Source organism: Chamaea fasciata, unplaced genomic scaffold, assembly GCF_029207755.1.
Source record: "Chamaea fasciata isolate MVZ Bird 193981 ecotype frontalis unplaced genomic scaffold, bChaFas1.0.hap1 SCAF_40, whole genome shotgun sequence".
In the NCBI taxonomy this organism is placed as follows: domain Eukaryota; kingdom Metazoa; phylum Chordata; class Aves; order Passeriformes; family Sylviidae; genus Chamaea; species Chamaea fasciata.
The window spans coordinates 141,118-165,271 of record NW_027094125.1 but is presented as its reverse complement, the minus strand read 5'-3'; the positions used below and the strand labels follow the sequence as shown (position 1 = coordinate 165,271).

Below are 24,154 nucleotides of genomic sequence, written 5' to 3'. Positions count from 1 at the left end.
GGGAGAATTCGCTGCCATAGGGGCCGGATCTGTGGTTCACCCGGTGCCGATCGCAGGATTGGAACTGTATTTTGCTAGTGGCTTTATCGAGGGGTTTGTTGGGGTTTTATTTTGGTCAATTTTTAATATATTCTTTTGTTTTATGAAGTTGGCTGATCATTTATGACACATTCCAGGATTTATAACCATTCCAGGATTGCATGGGGAGGAGGGGCTGTTCACTGGACTCCATCCACTCCCTTGACTCCTCCTTGTCTCTGCTGAAGCCCACATCCAGCAGCCAAAGCCAGCCCATCTCTGGCCTTTCCCCCCTGCCCCAGGGGCTGCCAGAGCCAGGGGGGCAGAGGTGACCTTTGGGCTTTGCAGGGCTCAGGCACAGCGGCTGTGCCAGAGTCAGGGCTGAGGTGACACTGTGTGGGCTGGGGCAGAGCCCAGGCAGAAATGAGCCCTGAAGCAGCAGCTGTGCAGTGGTGGCCACCAGGCCGGGCTGCCAAGGGAGGCTTCTGGCCATGGCCTGGAAGCAGCTGCTGCTGCCAAGGTGCCTTTGGTGCCTCAGGCTCTCCCTGGCACAGCTCCCAGCATGGCACTCCGCACTTGTGCCTGAGCCCTTCCCTCTGTTGGGGCTGGCCTGGGGCTTTTCCTGCAGCAGGATCTGTCCTGGTCCTGGCACAGGAAAGGCAGTTCCTGCTGGAGTGGGAGGCTCTGCCTGGAATGGGCTCCAACAACTCCAGCAAGGCCCTGTTTACTTCAAAATTGCACTATATTCCAATAATTGTTATAGCTCCTATACTGTGGAGTAAATAACTTTTTTAAATTTACTCTGTGGTGTAAATGAATCTTTCTGTCTAATCCTGATCAGAATCAATCATAGCTGTATTTATAGAAATGTATCTGGTGTTCCATCATTAATCCTGTGGGACAACTTGCATTTTGGTTCAATTCCACCAGTCCGGTCTTTTACACATAAACCTTTGACAAAGTCTGGGGCTAGGACTGGATCTGGCTGATCCCAGTCTCCTTTCTGAGATGGAATTTTTAACGTCTAGGTGTCCTGGAGGAATTCAAGGGTCCATGGTGGCTGCTGGGTGTCATTTCTCCCGCTCATCACTCAGCAGGAGTTTCTCCAATGAAGAAGTGAAGCTTTTGCCTGAAGCTTTTCCCACTCTGCCCACGACAGGAAGCCCTGTGAGTGTCTGTGACATCCCGGCTCTTTGGCAGCCTGGGCACTCCTGGGATGTCACCGTGGAGCCCCCGTGAGTGCCTGTGACAGATGGGTGCCTTTGCAGCCCAAGGTGCCCTGGGATGTCCCTAGGGCATTGCTGGGACTGCCTCTGACCACAGGGCTCTTGACCATCCCAGCTCAGGCCTGGAGCCAGAGTCCCTTGCCATGGCAACCATTTGCAGTCCCATTTCCAGGGCCATGGGATCCCAGAAGCACAGAACTGGCTGAGTTGGGAGGGAACCATCAGGATCCTGGAGTGCAACTGCTGGCCCTGCACAGGACACCCCAACAATCCCGGCCTGGCCCTGGCAGCGGTGTCCAAACGCTGCTGGGAGCTGAGAGAGCCCTGGAGCTGTGACCTTTCCCTGGGAGCCTGTTCAGTGCCCCAGCAGCCTCTGGGGGAAAAACCTTTCCCTCAGATTCAACCGAAACCTGCCCCGGCTCAGCTCCAGCCGTTCCCTGCAGTCCTGTCCCTGGGCCCCAGAGGGAAGAGGTTCCACAGCCCCCAGCCAGGGACCCACTCCCAAGGCTGTTGCCAGGGTAGCCAGGGCTGGCCCCAGCTGTGATGCTCGGTTTCCACGGGCCGGGCTTTAGGAATGGGATTCCCCAATTTCCTGCTCCTGCTAAAACCGTGCCGGCCCTCGCTGACCTCCAGCCTCCCACTGAAAGTACAAAAGGCAAAGATCCCAGGCTGGGATAAGAAAAATTTATTGAGAACAGCAACAAGATAAGCAACAAATAGGAACAGAAACAATATTAATAACAGAAGGCATAATACAAACGGTGTACATGGTAAACTACAACAACTCCTACTACAACTGACTGGCTCTTCCTGGCCATGCATTTCTACCTGCCTGGAAAGGACACCCTTCTCCTTGGGAGAGAGAGAGAGAGTCCCTTTCCTGGCCTTGGCAATGACCTGAGTTTGGACTGAATACAATGACAGGGCCATGACCAGACTCTGACGGTCTTCCATCCCACCTCACATCATTGCCAGGGGCAGGGAAAGGGACAGGTGTCCTCCCAGCGTGGATCACAGTGAACGTGGGTCCCCAGGGTCCTTCCCGGTGTGGGTACTCTGATGGGGAATGAGGTTGGAGACACAGACAAAGCTCTTGCCACAGTCGGGGCACTCACAGGGCTTCCCTTAATGGTGCCTCCGTTGGTGTTGGGTCAAGGCAGAGCTCTGGGTGAAGCTCTTCCCACACTGGGGACACTCGTAGGGCCTCTCCCCAGTGTCGATGAGCCGGTGGGTGACGAGCTGGGAGTTTTGCTTGAAATCCTTCCTGCAGTCAGGGCAGCGGAAGGGCCTCTCCTCTGTGTGAATCCTCTGGTGCCTGAGGAGATTGGAGCTGGTCTGAAACCTCTTCCCACACTGGGGACACTCCTAGGGCCTCTCCCCGGTGTGGATCCTCTGGTGCTTGATCAGGTTGGACCTCTGGCTGAAGCTCTTCCCACACTCCAAGCACTTGTGAGGCTTCTCCCCATCCATGCTGCTCATGGACCACAAACTCAGAGCCCCGGCTGAAGCTGTGTCCACCTTCCTGGCACAGGTTTGGTCTTTCCTCCTCAGAGCACCCTGGGATGAGTTTGGAGCCCCTCCTCCTGTGGCATCTCTGGGGCTTTTCCTCCCCATTGGATTCCTGCACTGCAGAGCTGCTCAAAATAGTCTCTTCCATGAGGTTCTGCTGCGTGGATTTGTCCTTCCCAGTCTCCATGTTCAGCTCCTTGGCTGGGGAAGGAAGGAAGGAAAAGGAGAGGATGGGATTTGCCTCTGTGCCAGAGGGAAGGGGAAGCAGAACCCCTCAGCTCATCCCTGGCAGGACGGCATTGTCCTGCAGCCGGGGGCCATGCTGGGCTGGGACTTGGAGCAGGAGAGAGAGGGAAAGGGGCACTGACTTCTTCCTGACCTGTCTGGCTCTCCCAGGGCATCTTTCTCTTCCTCGCAGACTAAACTATAAAATTAATAAATAACTAAAGTTGAAGTATAAAAAAAACCCAAACCAAACTCTGGCAGAGTCAGAATACAACCTGACATCCGGGGAGTCCGTGTTTTGGTAGTGCTCCGATCATGTTGTACCTGCAGTCCTCCTGGAGTGACAGATGTGGTTTTCCTGAAGCAACACTCCTGTAGAAGGGTGTAGTTTTCCTCTGAAGGTCCAGTAGTGGTGTAGATGGGTCTGGTCCTCCTCTGGGAATCCAGTGGGGACAGGCTCCTTCTGGTGTTTTCAATGTCAGATTATATCCAGGTAGGAATGTTTGGCTCCTCCCTCAGGGTGAAGCATCTCACAATGGGATGATGTAATATTATCAGTCATGCAATGAGACTCAATGGCCCATTAACAGAAGATATCTGCCTGGAGGGAGGATGGGTCGTAGAAGAGATAAAGAGCACTGCCCCACCTGGTTTTATCAACTGGCCCATTAGCAGAACATACCTCCCCTTGGAGTTGTGAGGCATGGGTCATGGAAGAGATAAAGAACACTGCCCCACCTGGTTTAAACAGATGGTAAGAGAATACAAACTTTTGGTTACATCTTGCATTGCAACACGAGACAATTGATCAAATGCATATTCATGAAGATTATACACATTTAAACATGTCTTTGTGTGCACATTTTCGTGGAATTCTTTAGCTTAGTTTGACCCCTGACCTCATCTTCCTAAAGCACGTGTCACAGCGCAGATGTGATTTTGAGACTTTTGTATTTTATTTCCTCTCGAGGCTGCCTGATCTGGTTTGACAGTTATTGATGGTCAAAGGGTCGGTGGTGGATCCCTCTTGTCTCTTTTGGTGTTATTTGTCAGAGGTTTTTTTTCAATGTTATCTAATCATCCAGACATTTTAGGCAAGGTTTTTCTTTCAATCAACATCAGCTATTTCTCTATTGTCAGTCAGTTAAAGAAATAAAGTCATCAGTCATTATTTCACAACCACAGTCACTTGTGCAAAAGTTAATAACACACAGCATATTTTAATATTTTAATGTTATTATTTTCTATTAAACAATATCATTTATAGTTATGGTTATATTTATGGTTATGTTTATCATTTTTATAATATATATTTATTGTTTTACAATGTACTCTATTTCAATATTTAGCAAAACCCTAAACTATAATACATTTATCACACTGAAATATGCAATGTCCACAGGGATTAGAGTAGTACCAAAAAGGGATGACAAATTATACTATATCAAAATCAGTTAAAAAGAGATGACAAACTGTACTACATCAAAACAATTTGCAAAAGCCAACACAGAACAGCAAAAGCTAAGAACTACACAGTTATTTCTAACAGGTCTCCTGGCCCAACAGAACACCAGGGCTGTGCTAAATTTGCAGATTTAAGGAATTACAAGTATTCATGCTAGGACTACTAAGGATACATGAAAGGTATGTAAATGAAAAGGCAAAAAATCATCTTGACAGATTAAGACTGTCTTGGGTTAAAAAGTCATATAAAGGTGTAAAACAGAAAAATCCTCAGTCCGTGCTCTGCAATACTTTACCAACTCCAAAAACTGCTGTCAATCTTTCTTTTTTTGGTCTGGCGTAATGGTACATGTCAAATTCCTTGTATTCTTTCTTGATTGATTGTCCTGGGTTGAAGTATATTCTATCACCATCTTCATGAACTGTTGAAACCAGGTGAGGCAGTGCTCCCTGCCTCCTCCACTCTGGCTTATCTTCTGTTAATGGGCCATCAGCACCTTTGCTACACAGCTCACAGATAACCCCCTCCTGGACTACCTCCTGTTAATGGGCCCATCAGGCCTTATCACATGACTCACCATCCCATTGTGGGATGCTCCGCCCAGAGGGAGAAACCAAGCATTCCAGCCTGGATATAAGCTGAGACTCTGAACACCAGAGGGGCGCTTACCCACTGGATTCCCAGAGGACCCGAGCTACCAGACCTTTCTACAGGATCACTGCTTCAGGAAGACCCTGCTTCAGGAAGACCACCTCATCTGGACTGCTTCCATCACTACGCTCAGGTTGTTTTCTGACTCTGTCAGTGGTCTTTTGTATTATTGCATCGATTTTATTTTACTTTCTTTCCTTTTTTTTTCCTATTAAATTGTATCTCTGACTTGGAGCCTCTCATTTGTTTTGCCTTCAAACTACTACATTTTTGGCGCCCAACGTGGGGCACAAGGCACTGAGAAAAGTCAGAATTACAATTTTGTATTGAAGAAGACACCTGTTCACTATGATGCTCAACATGCTTACATGTGTCTTATATCTATCTCTCTATATTTTTCCACAACTGGGGTACTATCTGCCAGTCTTAATGCTCCTGCGTAGACCAGGGTATGGTACTAAAATTGCTTTAGTAGTCTACTATGTCCATTGCTTGATAAACTCTGAGGCAATGAACATTATTCAGAATATACACCCACTTTTGTTTTCTTGTTCTGGTCTAGGATGCTACATCTGGGGCCTCAACAATCTCACCCAGCCCCTGTGGGGAGGAGTGAAGAATGATTTTTTCCAGCTTTTCAGGCATGACACAGCAGTTTTTGAAAATATGGAATACCCTCTGGATGCCAAGGACAGCATGATGTTGTTGTTAGTCCTGCTTTGTCTTCTCTGCACGGCCCGCACCATGCTTAGAATCAAAACACTACATGGTATGATACAGCGTGTTCTGAAGGAAGAGGAAGAGGGAAAAAGAAGCAGAGCAACAATATCAGTGTCTACACAGAGTGTCACAGAGGTGAAAGGAACCAAAGGCAAGGCAACAGTGTCCTCATCTACACAGACCGTCACAGAGGAGAAAGAAGCCAAAAGTGAGGCAACAGTGTCCACATCTACGCAGACTGTCACAGAGGAGAAAGGGACTAAGGGTGCCATCAGCATCTCCACACAAACCATCACCGAACCGGAACAGCCTAAACCAGTAGCAGTTGCCCCCGTTCAGAAGAAGAAATCAAGGACCAAATCAGTCCGCATAGTGACTGATGAGGGTGCAGCAGGACCTTCACAATCAGCAGAAGAGACAGAGCCAGAAATCATCACTCGCTCTCTATCTCTGGGTGAGCTGCGTGACCTGCGAAGGGAATTCACCCGCCAGACCAACGAGTCCATCTTGACCTGGCTGCTCCGCATCTGGGACGCTGCAGCCAATGACACCATTCTGGATGGAAGTGAGGCCAGGCAACTGGGATCGTTGTCCCGGGATGTGGTCATTGACCAGGGGATTGGGAAAAGCCAAGAACCTCTCAGCCTCTGGCAGCGACTGCTAACAAGTGTGAAGGATAGATACCTTTGTAAAGAAGACCTCCAAGTGCACCAAGGAAAATGGAAGACAATAGAACAAGGTATCCGATGCCTGAGGGAATTGGCTGTGTTGGAAATCCTTTTTTCAGAAGATGAGAGATTTCCTAAAAACCCAGATGGTGTCCAGTGCACATCACGGATGTGGTTGAGATTTGCACGGCTTGGACCCGAGATGTACTCACGTTACCTGGCAACACTGCAATGGAGGGAAGGTGAGGACAGGGTAGGTGTCTTGGCTAATAAACTAAGAATTTACGAGGACACTGTCACTGCCCCAGTTCGTACCCATGTCTCGTCTGTGGAAACAAGACTGGCTGAGCAAGTCCGGAACTTGATTGAAGAAGGCCATCAGAAACTGAAAAAAGAACTTAAGGAAGAAATTTACCATATCCAGCCAGAGCCAATGAGAGTCTCTGCCATTAGGAGCAGGCGCTCCCCAGCCAGGGAGAGAGGATACACACCCCGAGGTAACCTCTGGTCTTTTCTTCAGGAGCATGGAGAAGACATGAGGAAGTGGGATGGAAAACCCACCTCCTCCTTAGCAGCCCGGGTACGTGAACTGAAAAGAGAAACACCTACCACAAAGAGCCCATCTAGAATCAATGTTGCTCCGGTCTCTCGTGCACAGAACTCCAGACAGTACAGGAATGATGATATGACTGATCCTCTTGAAGGAACCTCAGAAACATATTTACAAGAAGAGAGCAATGTATGCCATGACCAGGAATAGGGGGGCCCTGCCTCTAGCCAGGTAGAGGAAAGGGACAATCGGATCTACTGGACTGTGTGGATCCGATGGCCTGGAACATCTGACCCACAAAGATATACGGCTCTGGTTGATACCGGTGCTCAGTGTACTCTGATGCCATCAAGGTACGTGGGAGCAGAACCCATTTCCATTTCTGGGGTGACAGGAGGATCCCAGGAGCTGACTGTACTGGAAGCTGAAGTAAGTCTAACTGGGAAAGAATGGCAGAAACACCCCATTGTGACTGGTCCAGAGGCCCCATGCATTTTGGGCATAGACTATCTCAGAAATGGGTATTTCAAAGACCCAAGAGGATACCGCTGGGTTTTTGGCATAGCTGCTCTAGAGACAGAAGGCATCAGACAACTGAGTACCTTGCCTGGACTCTCAGACGACCCCTCTGCTGTGGGACTACTGAAAGTTGAAGAACAACAGGTGCCGATCGCCCAAGCAACAGTGCACCGTCGGCAATATCGCACCGACAGAGACTCTGTGGTCCCCATCCATAAGATGATTCGTGAGCTGGAGAGCCAAGGGGTGGTAAGCAAGGCTCGTTCACCCTTCAATAGCCCTATATGGCCCGTGCGTAAGTCCAGCGGAGAATGGAGACTGACAGTGGATTACCGTGGCCTGAATGAAGTCACATCACCACTGAGCGCTGCCGTACCAGACATGTTGGAGCTTCAGTATGAGCTGGAATCCAAGGCAGCAAAATGGTATGCGACCATTGATATTGCAAATGCCTTTTTCTCCATTCTTCTGGCAGCAGAATGCAGGCCTCAGTTTGCCTTCACCTGGAGGGGCGTGCAGTACACCTGGAACCGACTGCCCCAGGGGTGGAAGCACAGTCCCACCATTTGCCATGGACTGATCCAGGCTGCACTGGAAAAGGGTGAGGCTCCAGAACACCTGCAATACATTGACGACATTATCGTGTGGGGAAACACTGCAACAGAAGTCTTTGAGAAGGGAGAGAAGATCATTCAGATTCTCCTGAAGGCCAGCTTCGCCATCAAGAGGAGCAAAGTCAAGGGACCTGCTCGAGAGATCCAGTTTCTGGGAGTGAAGTGGCAAGATGGACGGCGTCAGATTCCCACTGAAGTCATCAATAAGATCACTGCAATGTCTCCACCGACCAACAAGAAGGAAACACAAGCTTTCCTAGGTGCCATAGGCTTCTGGAGGATGCACATTCCCGAGTATAGCCAAATCGTGAGCCCTCTCTACCTGGTTACCCGCAAGAAGAACGATTTCCACTGGGGCCCAGAACAGCAGCAAAGCTTTCGCCCAGATCAAGCAGGAAATCGCTCATGCGGTAGCCCTTGGCCCAGTCAGGACGGGATCAGAGGTGAAGAATGTGCTTTACTCTGCAGCCGGGAGCCACGGTCTGTCATGGAGCCTTTGGCAGAAGGTGCCGGGTGAGACTCGGGGACGACCACTGGGATTCTGGAGCCGAAGCTACAGAGGATCCGAAGCCAACTACACTCCCACAGAGAAGGAAATCTTAGCCGCCTATGAAGGAGTCCAAGCTGCCTCAGAGGTGATTGGTACTGAAGCACAGCTGCTTCTGGCACCTCGACTACCAGTGCTGGGGTGGATGTTCAAGGGAAAGGTTCCTACCACACATCACGCCACCGACACCACGTGGAGCAAATGGATCGCCCTGATCACGCAGCGCGCCCGTATTGGAAACCTGAATCGCCCTGGGATTCTGGAAATTATAACAAACTGGCCTGAAGGTGAGACCTTTGGATTATCCTCTGAAGAAGAGGAGGAGCAAGTGACACGGGCCGAGGAAGCCCCACCATATAACGAGCTACCAGAGAGTGAGAGACGATATGCCCTTTTCACCGACGGTTCCTGCCGAATTGTAGGTACTAACCGGAAGTGGAAAGCTGCTGTATGGAGCCCCACACGACGAGTTGCACAAGCTACCGAGGGAGAAGGTGGATCGAGTCAGGTCACAGAGCTTAAAGCTGTCCAGCTGGCTTTGGATATTGCTGAACGAGAGAAGTGGCCAAGGCTCTATCTCTACACTGACTCATGGATGGTAGCTAATGCTCTGTGGGGATGGCTGGACCGCTGGAGAAAGGCCAACTGGCAGCGCAGAGGGAAACCCATCTGGGCTGCTGAGATTTGGCTGGACATCGCCACCCGAGTAGAAAGGCTGACCGTGAAGGTTCGACACGTGGATGCGCACGTACCCAAGAGTCGGGCTAATGAAGAACATCACAACAACGAGCAGGTGGATCGAGCTGCCAAGGTGAAAGTATCTCAGGTTGATCTAGACTGGCAGCACAAAGGAGAATTATTCCTAGCTCGTTGGGCTCATGATGCCTCTGGTCATCAAGGGAGAGATGCAACATATCGATGGGCTCGTGACCGAGGGGTGGACATTACTATGGACAGCATCTCCCAGGCTATCCATGACTGCGAGACCTGTGCTGCGATCAAACAGGCCAAGCGAGTGAAGCCTCTGTGGTATGGCGGACGATGGTCAAAGTATAGGTATGGGGAAGCCTGGCAAATTGACTACATCACCCTTCCCCAAACCCGCCAAGGCAAGCGCTACGTGCTCACCATGGTGGAAGCAACCACTGGATGACTGGAGACCTACCCTGTGCCTCATGCTACTGCCCGGAACACCATCTTGGGCCTGGAAAAGCAGGTCCTGTGGAGACATGGCACCCCTGAGAGAATTGAGTCAGACAACGGGACTCATTTCAAGAATGGCCTCATAAGCACTTGGGCCAGAGAACACGGAATCGAATGGATATACCATATCCCATACCATGCACCAGCTGCTGGGAAGGTGGAACGCTGCAATGGACTGCTTAAAACTACCCTTAAGGCACTTGGTGGAGGGACCTTCAAAAATTGGGAACAGAACTTAGCGAAGGCCACCTGGATGGTCAATACCCGAGGGTCCATCAATCGAGCTGGTCCTGCCCAGTCTGAATCCTTGCATACAGTGGATGGAGATAGGGTCCCTGTGGTACACATGAGAGGTATGTTAGGAAAGACTGTTTGGATTAATCCCACCTCGGGCAAGGGCAAACCCATCCGTGGGGTTGTCTTTGCACAAGGACCTGGTTACACTTGGTGGGTGATGCAAAAGGATGGGGACACCCACTGTGTACCACAAGGAGACCTTATTTTAAGTGAGAACTGTGTGTAGGATTTCATTATATATATATGTGTGTGTGTCTGTAGTTTAAGGAAGGTATTGATTTGGGATGATGTAGATGGTAATAGAATAAGGGGTGGATAATGTCCTGGGTTGAAGTATATTCTATCACCATCTTCATGAACTGTTGAAACCAGGTGAGGCAGTGCTCCCTGCCTCCTCCACTCTGGCTTATCTTCTGTTAATGGGCCATCAGCACCTTTGCTACACAGCTCACAGATAACCCCCTCCTGGACTACGTCCTGTTAATGGGCCCATCAGGCCTTATCACATGACTCACCATCCCATTGTGAGATGCTCCGCCCAGAGGGAGAAACCAAGCATTCCAGCCTGGATATAAGCTGAGACTCTGAACACCAGAGGGGCGCTTACCCACTGGATTCCCAGAGGACCCGAGCTACCAGACCTTTCTACAGGATCACTGCTTCAGGAAGACCCTGCTTCAGGAAGACCACCTCATCTGGACTGCTTCCAACACTACGCTCAGGTTGTTTTCTGACTCTGTCAGTGGTCTTTTGTATTATTGCATCGATTTTATTTTACTTTCTTTCGTTTCTTTTTTTCCTATTAAATTGTATCTCTGACTTGGAGCCTCTCATTTGTTTTGCCTTCAAACTACTACATTGATGCACACATGTAACTCTCCAGTCAAAACCTGTCCCAGACATTTTCCCAACTATTTTACCTTTTTCTCTACCAACTGCGCCTTCTTTTCAGACACTCCAAGCCCCCTTTTCTAGCAAGGAAATTAGGCAGCTTCACAGAAAAAAAGCCTTTTCAGCTACCTTTTTCTACTCTCCCCAAAAAACCAAATGTAATTCAAATTTTAATTCAAAATCTAATTTTAATCCTAAATGCAACAACCAAATTCCTGAGGGTGAGGTAAATTCTCTTCATATTTTCTGTGTCATTTCTCACCGTTATTAATTTGCATTCCCACTTTAGCCATCAAATCCCTCCCCAGTAAATTACGCTCAAAATTAGGAACAAAATTACGCTCAAAATTGGGAACAAAGTGGAATTTGTGCATTTCAAACCTATCCTTCACCTCTACTAAAGTGCACTCACTCATCCTATCCACTCACCGCTTGAATAATCACAGATCTTTTTGACAATTTTCCCTCCTTAGGAATATAATTTAGGGTTTAAGGATAAAAAATTAACAATCCATCTCCATTATCCTCTGGACTTCTATCTGTCCATGATCCCATTGTCACTCCTGGCTACTTCTCTCCCTCCTTTCTCTTTTCTCTTCCACGCAAGCCTAACTTTAAACTTTCTCCACCTTTCCTCCCCATTTTCTTCCTGAATTTCCCAGCTCCGGGAAACAACATCCTTTTTTCCACACAACAAGAGATGATCCAGGTAATTCTCTTCTTATCCTTAGCCACTGTCCTCCTACTCAAGCACTGTCTGCTCCTTCATAATTTGTCAAGTTATTTATCCCTGCTCTTTCCAGTCTAACACCCACCCCAGTCCTGGGGGATTCTAAACCCAGCAGTGGGGACTCCACCCCAACCCGTGGGGGCTCCAACCCTATTATTCCTTAAGGGTATCGTTGCTTTTACCCAGGACTAAATCTGGGAGACCCCAGTCTTCTCAGGTCTTTCAATCCGCCCTCGGGGACTCAAAGCCCACACCTCTCACAAGTACGACTCAATCAAGCAGCAAACACCTGAATTTGGTGCAGGTGGTTCTTGTCTGCCCCTGCCGTGAGCCAGAGGACAGCTGAGCTCCCCCTGAAAATTCAGGAATCCTGCTGACAATAGGTTTTGTTTCTCTTGTCTAGGCAAGGCAAAGGTGCATCCTGCTTCTTAGGCATGTGATTAATATTTGGTGACTCCTAATAGTTAACTCATGCTTACATGAGTGAACTATTGATCACCTCCTTTCACAGGCTGTGCCGGGCTCTGGGCCAGCAGAGAGGCCGGGCAGGGCTGGCCATGGCCGGCAACAGGCCCTGAGCCCCACAGGAGGATGGAGCTGGGCCACAGCCAAACTGCCCCGCAAACCTGGGCTGAGCAGCCAGGGCTGCCAGCGCCGGGGGACAGAGGCTGGCATGGGTGACAAATGTCCTGGGCCCCCTCCTTGCTCTGTCCATGACACCAAGGGCACAGGGCAGCCTCCTCTGTGGGGCACTTGCCTGTTTTCAACGCCTTCCACAGGCGCCGGCCCTGCCCCACAAGGCCTGGGCTGAGTCCTGCCCCTGCACGCTCCCACAGGCTGAGATGGACACTGATGGTTTCTGTGCCAGGCTGTCTGAGCCCAGCCCAGCTCCCTGCAAGCTGTGCCAGCTGCCCTGAGCTCTGCGCAGCACCAAGGGCCTCTCCCCAGCACGGCCCAGCCGGCTCTGGCCCCACAGCTCTGCTCAGGGCAGGCGGCTCTGGGCAGGGGCCCCACGGCCTCAGCCCCTCGCAAGGGCACAGCAGCAGCTGCAGCTCAGAGAGGGCTCAGCCCCAGCCATGGGGAAGGTGCTGGGCCAAGGGAAGAGGAGGCTCCCTGTGTGCCCTGCTCCCCTGTCCCTGAGGTCCTGAGAGCTCTGCAGCCCCTGCTGCCATCCCATCTGCCCAGGCCAGCACAACAGCCCCGGCCTTGGGGCCCTGCGGAGCTGCTCCTGCTCCAGGCCCAGGGCCCATCCCAAAGCTGGAGCAGACAAAAAACTGTGCCCATTGCTGTTCATTCCTGCTCTGATGAGGATGGATCCTCAGCCCCTTGCAGGTTGCTGATGAATTTTACTACTGCAAAGGACTCTTCTTTCTTGAGCTCTTCCGTACAGGAAATCAGTGAAGAAAGCTCAAAAACATTTGTTCAAAAAAGTTGAACAAATCATGTCCCTGAGAATAATTTAATTTTTCAGTTATTCTATGGTTAATTAGATTTCAGAAGTGTATTCAAAGTGAATATAATATATTGAAAACAATGCAGAGAGAACTGTTTTGTCCTGTGAAGTTTTCCTTTTCCTGTTTATAGATTGATATCAGCAATATGCAATTGATATTGACCCCCAGCACCTTCTGATGCAGTCTGAATAGATATGAAAATCAAGACCCTTCATGGCTGACAATCCATCAGACTTTGTCCCCAGGCCCTCCCCACAATTTCCCTCATCCAACCCTTGGCACTCCTATGGATCAGGAGCAGTGTGGCCAGCAGGAGCAGGGCAGTGATTCTTCCCCTGTGCTCAGCACTGGCTGGGCAGCACCTCAAGTGCTGTGTCCAGTTCTGGGCCCCCCAAGTTAGGAAGCACATGGAGGGGCCGAAGCATGTCCAGAGAAGGGAAACAAGGCTGGTGAGGGGTCTGGAACACAAGTCCTGTGAGGAGGGGCTGAGGGAGCTGGGGTTGTTTCTCCTGGAGAAGAGGAGGCTGAGGGGGGACAAGGTGGTGTCAGGGCATGGGTTGGACTTGACGATGCCCAAGGTCTTTTCCAACCTTGCTGATTCTGTGATTCTCTGAAACCACCCTTGCAGCAGTTGCAGGATGACGTCTGGGCCTCCTCTTCAGAAGGTGCAGCAGCCCAGGTCCCTCAGCTTCTCCTCATAGCCCCAAAGCCCATCCTGTCAGTCTTGCAGTGTCTGCAGCTTCTCCTCATGGCCCAGAACAGGGAGCCCCAGAGCCAGACACGGCAGCCCAGATGTGCCCCCCTGGCCTGTGGTGCCTCTGGCAAGGGAGCAGCGCCAGGCCCTGCAGGAGCCTGTAGACAATTCCTGAAGCACTTGGAGGGTGATCCTGCTCCCCAAGGGACGTTCCCATGGTGCCAATTTAGAAACTGAAATGGGGAGTGGGGGCAGAGGGGAAAGGACAAGCAGGGATTGGCTGTTTGCAGGGGAGAAAACAGGGATGGGCAACAGGAAGAAATCTGGACAAGGGAAGAGTAAAGAAAGCCAAGGTGAAGCAATGGAAATGCTCAGGGTAGTTTGGGGGTGGCTGCCAGGCAGTCCTGGCTCTGAGCAACAACATCTGCAATGTCACAGGAAACTCACAGTTGATGGGAACAAACTTTCTGGCTGACTTCTGAGGGCACGACAAAGCTGAGTGGTTTCCGTCCTGTCCCCCAGCCCTTCCTGGCCCCAGGGGCTGATGGCATTTGTGCTCCCTCAGGTTCATCTCCCCACACCAGCACCATGGGGGTGCTCAGGCCTGCTCTGGGCACTGAAAACAGGGGCTCCTGAGCCAGTGCTGCCGTGTCTGTGCCTGCAAGGATGCGGCCCCTGTGTGAGCTGGGAGAGAGGCCAGGGCTGCAGAGGGGGGATGTTGTTGGCAGGTGCATGAGGATGCTCTGGGACGCTGCCTTGGGGTGTCCAGCACAGTGGGGATGGATCAGCCCCTGTTCTGCTGCTCCTTCCCGTCTCCCCCAGGGACCTTGCAGAGCCCCAGCTCTGCTGTTTGCCCCCAGCCTGCCCACGGCCACTCTGGGGCTGCTCACGGGGCTTTTCTGTGCAGAGCATTGGCCTGGGCGTGTGTCTTGGTTTAGGAAGACAGGTATCTGCTAGGTAAAATTACAATCAGAGGCTCTTTGGCAAAGATTTGGGAAATAGGAATAGCAGTTCTTTACTAGTATGTAATACAAAGCAAACAAACACAAAAAAAAACTCCCCCCCCCACCAAACAACTACAGCATTAATGACAAACGACAACAGTACCAAGAACCTTGAGGGCTTTGTTTCACAAAACCCAGGGCAGTTTGGTTTCGGTGTCCCTGCAGGATCCTCAGAGCACCAAGCTGGAACAGTGGAAAAGTCCCGGGCTGGTAGCTGGGATGGCAGGGTGTCCCGGCAGGCAGGGGCAGGATGTCCCGGCAGCGCAGGTGGTGCAGGGTCACGCTGCAGCAAGAGGAGCAGCGCCGAAGAAGCTCGAAGGCGAGGCAGAAAGCACCCAGCTTCTCCTCAGCGTGCTTTGCGGCGGCTGAGATCCTCGAGGAGCGGCCGACACGCGTCTCCCGAACGCCGGAAGCAGAAAAGCACGCAGCTGCCTCAAGCTGTGTCTTTTACCTGCGTTATCTCCCCCTTCCACCTTTTGTCCATCTCTTTGTTTCAGCCAAGCACTCTCAAGTATCCAACACCCGGTCCCCTTGGCAACCCGTGGGGAAAAAATTCCCCAGAGAAAGAAGGAACAAACCCAACCCCCAACATTATCCACCCCGAATTTTTTTCCCATACAAACATATTACATTGAGTTTTAACTATTAAAAATACATATATATATATATGCAAATATGGATGCAGCCACATTGTCATGGATAGTTCACCCCAAAACAAGGTCTCCTTGAGGTATGCATCGGGTCTCTCCATCCTTTTGCATCACCCACCAGGTGCAACCTGGTCCCTGAGCGAAGACAACCCCACGGATGGGATTGTCTTTGCTGGAGGCAGGATTAATCCAAACAGTTTTTCCCAGCATACCTCTCATGTGTACCACTGGAACCTTATCTCCGTCTGTCTTTCGCAAGGGCTCAGATTGGGCAGGACCTGCTCGGTTGGTGGAACCTCGAGTGTTCACCAACCAGGTGGCCTTTGCTAAATTAGTATCCCAATTCTTAAAGGTTCCCCCACCCAGTGCTTTCAAGGTAGTTTTAAGCAGGCCATTGCACCGTTCAACTTTCCCGGCCGCTGGTGCATGATAAGGAATATGGTACACCCACTCAATGCCATGTTCTCTAGCCCAGGTGCTTATAAGACTATTCTTGAAATGAGTCCCATTGTCCGACTCGATTCTCTCAGGGGTGCCATGTCTCCACAGGACTTGTTTTTCCAGGCCCAGGATGGTGTTCCGGGCAGTAGCATGAGGCACAGGGTAGGTCTCCAACCATCCAGTGGTGGCTTCCACCATGGTTAGCACATAACGCTTGCCCTGGCGGGTTTGGGGAAGGGTGATGTAGTCAATCTGCCAGGCTTCCCCATATTTATATTTGGACCACCGCCCACCATACCATAAGGGCTTCACCCGCTTGGCTTGCTTGATTGCAGCACATGTCTCACAGTCATGGATAACCTGAGAAATACTGTCCATGGTTAAATCCACCCCTCGGTCTCGGGCCCACTTATAGGTGGCATCTCTGCCCTGATGACCCGAGGCATCATGGGCCCATCGGGCTAGGAACAACTCTCCCTTGTGTTGCCAATCTAAATCTATCTTTGACACTTCTATCTTGGCAGCCTGATCTACCTGCTTGTTGTTTTGGTGTTCCTCATTAGCCCGACTCTTGGGAACATGGGCATCTACATGGCGGACTTTCACAGGCAGCTTCTCTACACGAGTGGCAACGTCCTTCCATTCATCAGCAGCCCAGATTGGTTTTCCTCTACGCTGCCAGTTGGCCTTTTTCCACCTTTCCAGCCAGCCCCACAGAGCATTGGCTACCATCCACGAATCAGTGTAGAGGTAGAGCTTTGGCCACTTCTCTCTTTCAGCAATGTCAAGGGCTAATTGAACAGCTTTGAGTTCAGCAAGCTGACTTGATCCCCCTTCTCCTTCAGTGGCTTCTGCAACCTGTCGTGTGGGGCTCCATACGGCTGCTTTCCACTTACGGTTCATTCTTACGATGCGACAGGAACCGTCAGTGAAGAGAGCGTAGTGTGTTTCTTCTGCTGGCAGTTGGTTGTATGGAGGAGCTTCTTCAGCTCGTGTCACTTGTACCTGCTCCTCTTCGTCCGTGAAACCGAAGTTTTCTCCTTCCGGCCAGTTTGTAATTATCTCCAAAATCCCAGGGCGATTTGGGTTTCCAATACGGGCACGCTGTGTGATGAGGGCAGTCCATTTGCTCCATGTGGCATCAGTGGCATGGTGCGTGGAGGGAGCCTTTCCTTTAAACATCCACCCCAGCACTGGTAGTCGGGGTGCCAAGAGGAGTTGTGCTTCTGTGCCAATCACTTCTGAGGCGGATTGAACTCCTTCATAGGTGGCCAAGATCTCCTTCTCTGTGGGAGTGTAGTTGGCTTCAGATCCTCTGTAACTTCGACTCCAGAATCCCAGTGGTCGGCCTCGGGTCTCCCCTGGCACCTTCTGCCAAAGGCTCCAGGACAAACCGTTGTTCCCGGCTGCAGAATAAAGCACATTCTTCACATCTGGTCCCGTCCTGACTGGGCCAAGGGCTACTGCATGAGCAATCTCCTGCTTGATCTGGGCAAAGGCTTGTTGCTGTTCAGGGCCCCAGTGGAAATTGTTTTTCTTGCGGGTAACCAGGTAGAGAGGGCTCACGATCTGACTGTATTCAGGAATGTGCATCCTCCAAAAACCTATGGCTCCTAGGAAAGCTTGTGTTTCCTTTTTGCTGGTCGGTGGAGACATTGCTGTGATCTTATCAATGACCTCAGTGGGGATCTGCCGCCGTCCATCTTGCCACTTTACTCCCAGGAACTGGATCTCTCTGGCAGGTCCCTTGACTTTGCTCTTCTTGATGGCAAACCCGGCTTTCAGCAAAATCTGGATGATCCTCTCTCCTTTCTCGAACACTTCAGCTGCAGTCTTTCCCCACACAATGATGTCATCAATGTACTGTAGATGTTCCGGAGCCTCACCTTTCTCCAGTGCAGCCTGGATCAGCCCATGGCAGATGGTGGGGCTGTGTTTCCACCCCTGGGGCAGCCGGTTCCAGCTGTACTGCACACCCCTCCAGGTGAAAGCAAACTGAGGCCTGCATTCTGCAGCCAGAGGAATGAAGAAAAATGCATTGGCAATGTCAATAGTGGCATACCACCTCGCTGCCTTGGACTCCAGCTCGTACTGAAGTTCCAGCATGTCCGGCACAGCAGCGCTCAGCGGTGGAGTCACTTCATTCAATGCACGATAGTCCACAGTCAGTCTCCATTCTCCATCAGACTTGCGCACAGGCCAGATGGGGCTGTTGAAGGGTGAGTGGGTTTTGCTGACCACCCCTTGGCTCTCCAGCTCACGGATCATCTTGTGGATGGGGATCACGGCGTCCCGATTTGTCCGATACTGCCGACGGTGCACTGTCGAGGTGGCAACAGGTACTTGTTGTTCTTCTACCTTCAGGAGTCCCACTGCAGATGGGTTCTCTGATAGTCCCGGCAAGGTGTTCAACTGCTTAATGTTCTCTGTCTCCACAGCAGCTATTCCAAAAGCCCATCTGAGTCCTTTAGGGTCTTTATAATATCCATTCCTGAGGAAGTCTATGCCCAGAATACATGGAGCCTCTGGGCCGGTCACAATCGGAAGTTTCTGCCACTCCTTCCCGGTCAGGCTCACCTCGACTTCAACCAGAGTCAGTTCCTGTGATCCCCCCGTCACCCCGGCAATGGAAGTCGGTTCTGCCCCCACATGTCCTGATGGCATTAGAGTACACTGCGACCCAGTATCTACTAAAGCTTCATATTTTTGTGGCTCTGATGTGCCAGGCCATCGAATCCACACAGTCCAAAAAACCCGATTTTCCCGTGCCTCTTCCTGGCTAGAGGCAGGGCCCCTCTAGCACTGGTTATTATTCCCTTCTTGGACGTACATGGTAGAGGTTCCTTCGAGGGAATCTGACACAGCATTCCCACCTCCGTAATACCTGGCAGCTTGCTCATGGGAGGCTGAGGCTACCTTCATTCTAGTGGAACTCCCTCTGTTAGCGTTTCTCTCCTTGAGCTCACGTACCCGTGCTGCCAGGACAGAAGTAGGTTTCCCATGCCACGCTCCCATGTCCTCCCCATGGTCCCGCAGATAAAACCACAGGTCAGCTCGAGGGGTGTACCCTCTCTCTCTCGCTGGGGGATGTTGGGCTCTGATTCTGGGGCCTGTGACTCGCACCGGTGCTACATGGGAACTGTTCCTTCTCATCTCCTCTCTCATTTCCCTCATCTCCTCTTTGAGTTCCTTCACCACCGCAGAGACATGAGCCTGCATTGGACCACTGATCATACTTTCATAATTTCTGAGCTTGTTGGCAACAGAACCCACTGTCTCTCGGTTATCCTCGGCATTAATTGTTGCGATGAATGTGGCGTATTGGGATGGTCCATGAGTTGCCAGATTCCACAACATGTGCCCTGTGCATTTAACCTTGTCGGGGTCATTATCATGCTGTCCGGTCCTCCCAAAAAGTACTTCCAACACTGCCACTTCTCTCAACTGTTGGATTCCTTCCTCAAGGGTCTTCCATCGCATTCTATTGTTGTGCTCTTGCATTCTGTCTCTGTGGACAAATCTCTCTCTCACACTCATTAGAAGTCGTTCCCAAAGGGGAAGGGGCCTTTGCTCTCTTACAAATACCTGATTTATACCTGAGTCCTGGGTCAAGGGTCCCAAATTCCTTGCTTCAGCACTATCCAGTTGCACACCTGTACCCATAAGGTCCCAGACTCGAAGTAGCCAGGCTGTATAAGCCTCACGTCCTCGTCGTGCAATATCTTTTTGCAGATTACGTAGACTTTCATATGTCAGGGACTCAGTGATGATCTCAACCTGTGGCTCTTCTGTGGACTGTGAGGACCCTCCTTTCTTACCCTTAATATCAGGATCTGACGATTTCACTTTACACTTCCTTGTTTCCACAGGGGCGACTGCTGCTGGCTGTGGCTGCCCTTGTGGTTCAGCTGGAACCTGGACAGTTGTAACATCTGTGGGTTCCACTGCTGCACCATCAGTCTCTGCCTTCTCGGGGCAGGGGGAGGGTTTTTCATGAGCTGGGGAAATGTACTCCCTCAGCATCTGGCCCATCTCATGTATCTCTTTTACCAGAACCTCAACCCAATCCGGGTGGGTCCTTTCTGAGGCAGGCTGTGGGGCAGAGTCAGGCTCTGGGGTATCATCCCTATTCTGTGGGCTAGGTATCAGGGTGGTTATCCAGGTCAATCTTCCCTTATCTCTGAATGCTAAACAGAATACGCATATTAGCAGCACCAGCCATTGTATGATATCATTAGCATTCAGAGAGGATTTAAACCCTTCAAAAACTGGTGGGGCAGACCCAAAGAGATGGGTAAAGGGTTGGGAAAAAGAAACTTCCCCCGGTGTCATTTCCTCACAGTAGGTACCATTGTTAAAGTAACTCCAAAAACACACAGTTAGTGTACGATAGCCCTGAATCCATGTGCCTGCCTTCCAGAGGAAATTAAAAATCCATGAGTTCTTCACCTTATTAAGCCATAAAATAAACTGGATGACAGTCACAGTAGCCTTAGTTATAGGGCCCATGTTTAGATAAGGGCCTGCAAATGGAAGGAATACAGCCACAACCACATGCCACCCAAACCAGGCTAAGTTAGACCACATGATGCAGCCTAATGAGGTTTTTATATCCAACGCACACAAAAGAAAGTACTAGGTTAGTTAAGAACTGCTATTTCTCTTCCCTTTTCTTTTCTCAGTGCCCTCAAGCCCCACACTTGGGCGCCAAAATCTGTCTTGGTTTAGGAAGACAGGTATCTGCTAGGTAAAATTACAATCAGAGGCTCTTTGGCAAAGATTTGGGAAATAGGAATAGCAGTTCTTTACTAGTATGTAATACAAAGCAAACAAACACAAAAAAAAAAAAACTCCCCCCCCCACCAAACAACTACAGCATTAATGACAAACGACAACAGTACCAAGAACCTTGAGGGCTTTGTTTCACAAAACCCAGGGCAGTTTGGTTTCGGTGTCCCTGCAGGATCCTCAGAGCACCAAGCTGGAACAGTGGAAAAGTCCCGGGCTGGTAGCTGGGATGGCAGGGTGTCCCGGCAGGCAGGGGCAGGATGTCCCGGCAGCGCAGGTGGTGCAGGGTCACGCTGCAGCAAGAGGAGCAGCGCCGAAGAAGCTCGAAGGCGAGGCAGAAAGCACCCAGCTTCTCCTCAGCGTGCTTTGCGGCGGCTGAGATCCTCGAGGAGCGGCCGACACGCGTCTCCCGAACGCCGGAAGCAGAAAAGCACGCAGCTGCCTCAAGCTGTGTCTTTTACCTGCGTTATCTCCCCCTTCCACCTTTTGTCCATCTCTTTGTTTCAGCCAAGCACTCTCAAGTATCCAACACCCGGTCCCCTTGGCAACCCGTGGGGAAAAAATTCCCCAGAGAAAGAAGGAACAAACCCAACCCCCAACAGCGTGTTCTGGAGAGAGCCTGGGCAAGGAGCCTGGAGCCCCCAGGCCCTGCCCTGAGGCATCAGAGCTGCCCCAGCGGTGCCCATGGCCTGTCCCTGCTGCAGCCCCGGCACTGCCACCCCCAGCCCTGTGCCCGGCGCCGAGAGCACTCAGGCCCTACAGCAACACCAGGGCCAGGAGGGCAGCGGGGCAGGGCCATGGGAGCAGCACTGCCAACACCAAGGGCTGCTGCTCCTGGGCACAGCTGCTGTGCCAGCACTGATCTGCCCCCAGCTCTGCACACAGACATTGCTGCTGCAGCTGCAGAGAAGGGAACAAAAGGGGCAGCTCTGCAGGAAACTTGGCTGGGAGATCCTTGAGTTCCTTTAAAGCCACCAAGAGTGCAGCCCCTCATTGACACAGTCTGTGGCCACAGGGGAGGTGGAGAGAAACAAAATGGGAAATGGCACAGAGAGTGACACTTTTTGAGAACAAGATTAAAATATAAAACACTGGAAAAAAACCCCACAACCAAAACAACAAGAAGCATCAAAGAAGACGTCTATTACAAGTGATTGGCAGAAATTGCCAGCAGTTTAATGTTCCCGAAAACCATCCAGTCATCAGACTCCACACTGCAGCCTTGAGCTCCTGGTTCCTCAGGCTGTAGATGAGGGGGTTCAGGGCTGGAGGTACCACCGAGTACAGAACGGACACTGACAGATCCAGGAATGGGGAGGCCATGGAGGAGGGCTTCAGATGAATAAACACTGCAGTGCTCACAAACAGGGAGACCACAGCCAGGTGAGGGAGGCAGGTGGAAAAGGCTTTGTGCTGTCCCTGCTCAGAGGGGATCCTCAGCACTGCCCTGAAGATCTGCACATAGGAGAAAACAATGAACACAAAAGAGCCAAATAATAAACAAGCATTAACAGCAGTAAGACAGAGGTCCCTTAGGTAAGACTTGGAGCAGGAGAGCTTGAGGATGTGTGGGATTTCACAGAAGAACTGGCCCAGGGCATTGCCATGGCACAGGGGCAGGGAAAATGTATTGGCTGTGTGCAGCAGTGAATAGAGAAAGGCACTGGCCCAGGCAGCTGCTGCCATGTGGGCACAAGCTCTGCTGCCCAGGAGGGTCCTGTAGTGCAGGGGTTTGCAGATGGCACATAGTGGTCATAGCACATGATGGTCAGCAGGAAATACTCTGTTATAGCGCAGAAAACTAAAAAAATACTTGGGCAGCACATCCTGCATAGGAGATGGTCCTGGTGTCCCAGAGGGAATTGTGCATGGCTTTGGGAACAGTGGTGAGGATGGAGCCCAGGTCGCTGAGGGCCAGGTTGAGCAGGAAGAAGAACATGGGGCTGTGCAGGTGGTGGCCGCAGGCTACGGCGCTGATGACGAGGCCGTGGCCCAGGAGGGCAGCCCAGGAATGGGCAGATGCCCAGGAAGAGGCAGAAGTGCAGGAGCTGCAGCTGCCGCGTGTCTGCCAATGCCAGCAGGAGGAAGTGGCTGATGGAGCTGCTGTTGCACATTTGCTGTCTCTGGGCATTGGATACTGCCATAGAGAATAGGATAGTGAAGATTTAGAGGAGATAGCTGTATCCAAAATCAAAGTCATTTCCTCTATACCGTCCCCTTGAACACACAGACACCCTTTTGTGTTCCAGAATTCTGCAGTTCTCTTTATAAGCTCACACATATCTCTCCTGGTATTCTTGGATGTTAGAAACCCTCTGCATTTCTGCTGCCCCCAGGGAGAAGAGAGCAAGCTCTGTGAGGGAAAGTGATGAGTGGAGAGTGAGGGAACATGGTTTGTCATTCTGACTTGTTTATAGAGTTTCTCTGGTGTTATGGTTTAGGTTTGCTTATCTGAGTCACAGCACCATTTATATGCTGGTTTTACATTTGCCAAATTTGTTTGCTTACTGGGAGATAGGATTTTGGGAGAAAAAGGCAAAAGCAGGCTCAACTTAGAAGTAAAAACCAATAGATTTTATTAACATACACTAAGAGAAGAAAATCAGGAAAGAAAAAACCCCACAAATTAATTTCTAAACCCAATCCTTTCTCCCACTACAAACTATTCATTTTCTACCAACCATGTAAAGAGGCAAAACTCAGAACTCTAGGTCAGCACCACTTATAAAACAGTCTTTCCTTCAGTCTTTGAGAGAGAGAAGTCACTCCTGTTGTTTGGTAACTTTCCCCAAGAGAAACAGTCTGCTTGTGCCTTCCAACTCACACAAAAGCATCCTGCCCAGAAGATTCTGCAGTTGTGCAGCTTCCCACATCATGTAGCCTTTCCCATGACTACATATGGCTGTAGATTCACAGACTGGGGTGGTACCTTCTAAAAATGAGCTGTTTCAAAAAAAAAAAAAAAAAAGCAAAGGACCTTTTTCAACTCAGGGAACAGAGATGTCAGTTCTTCACTGGCTGAGGGCTTCTTCTCATCTCTCTCTGTTCAACCTCTTATGGGGTCACAAAAATCACAGCTGCTAATTCAATATTCACTCAGCTCATCAGAGATGCCTTTGCTCAAATCCACAAATCATCTCCCTAGTTTATATTGTCCATGATTTAATAGATTATTCTAGCATATTACAGCCTGTTACCATAATCCATAGAAGATTTTCAGCCTAGAACAAAGGCAACTTGTCATCTCTACCACTTAAAAGTCACTCTTCCTTTACTGACTTTGAGATCTC

The 24,154-nt window shown here is 50.6% G+C and overlaps 1 pseudogene; it reads right to left on the bottom strand.

Annotated features, from left to right (window-relative positions):
• Positions 1 to 2,369: 2,369 nt before the first annotated feature.
• Positions 2,370 to 22,978, bottom strand: LOC136303643 (olfactory receptor 14A16-like; annotated as a pseudogene).
• Positions 22,979 to 24,154: the final 1,176 nt, after the last annotated feature.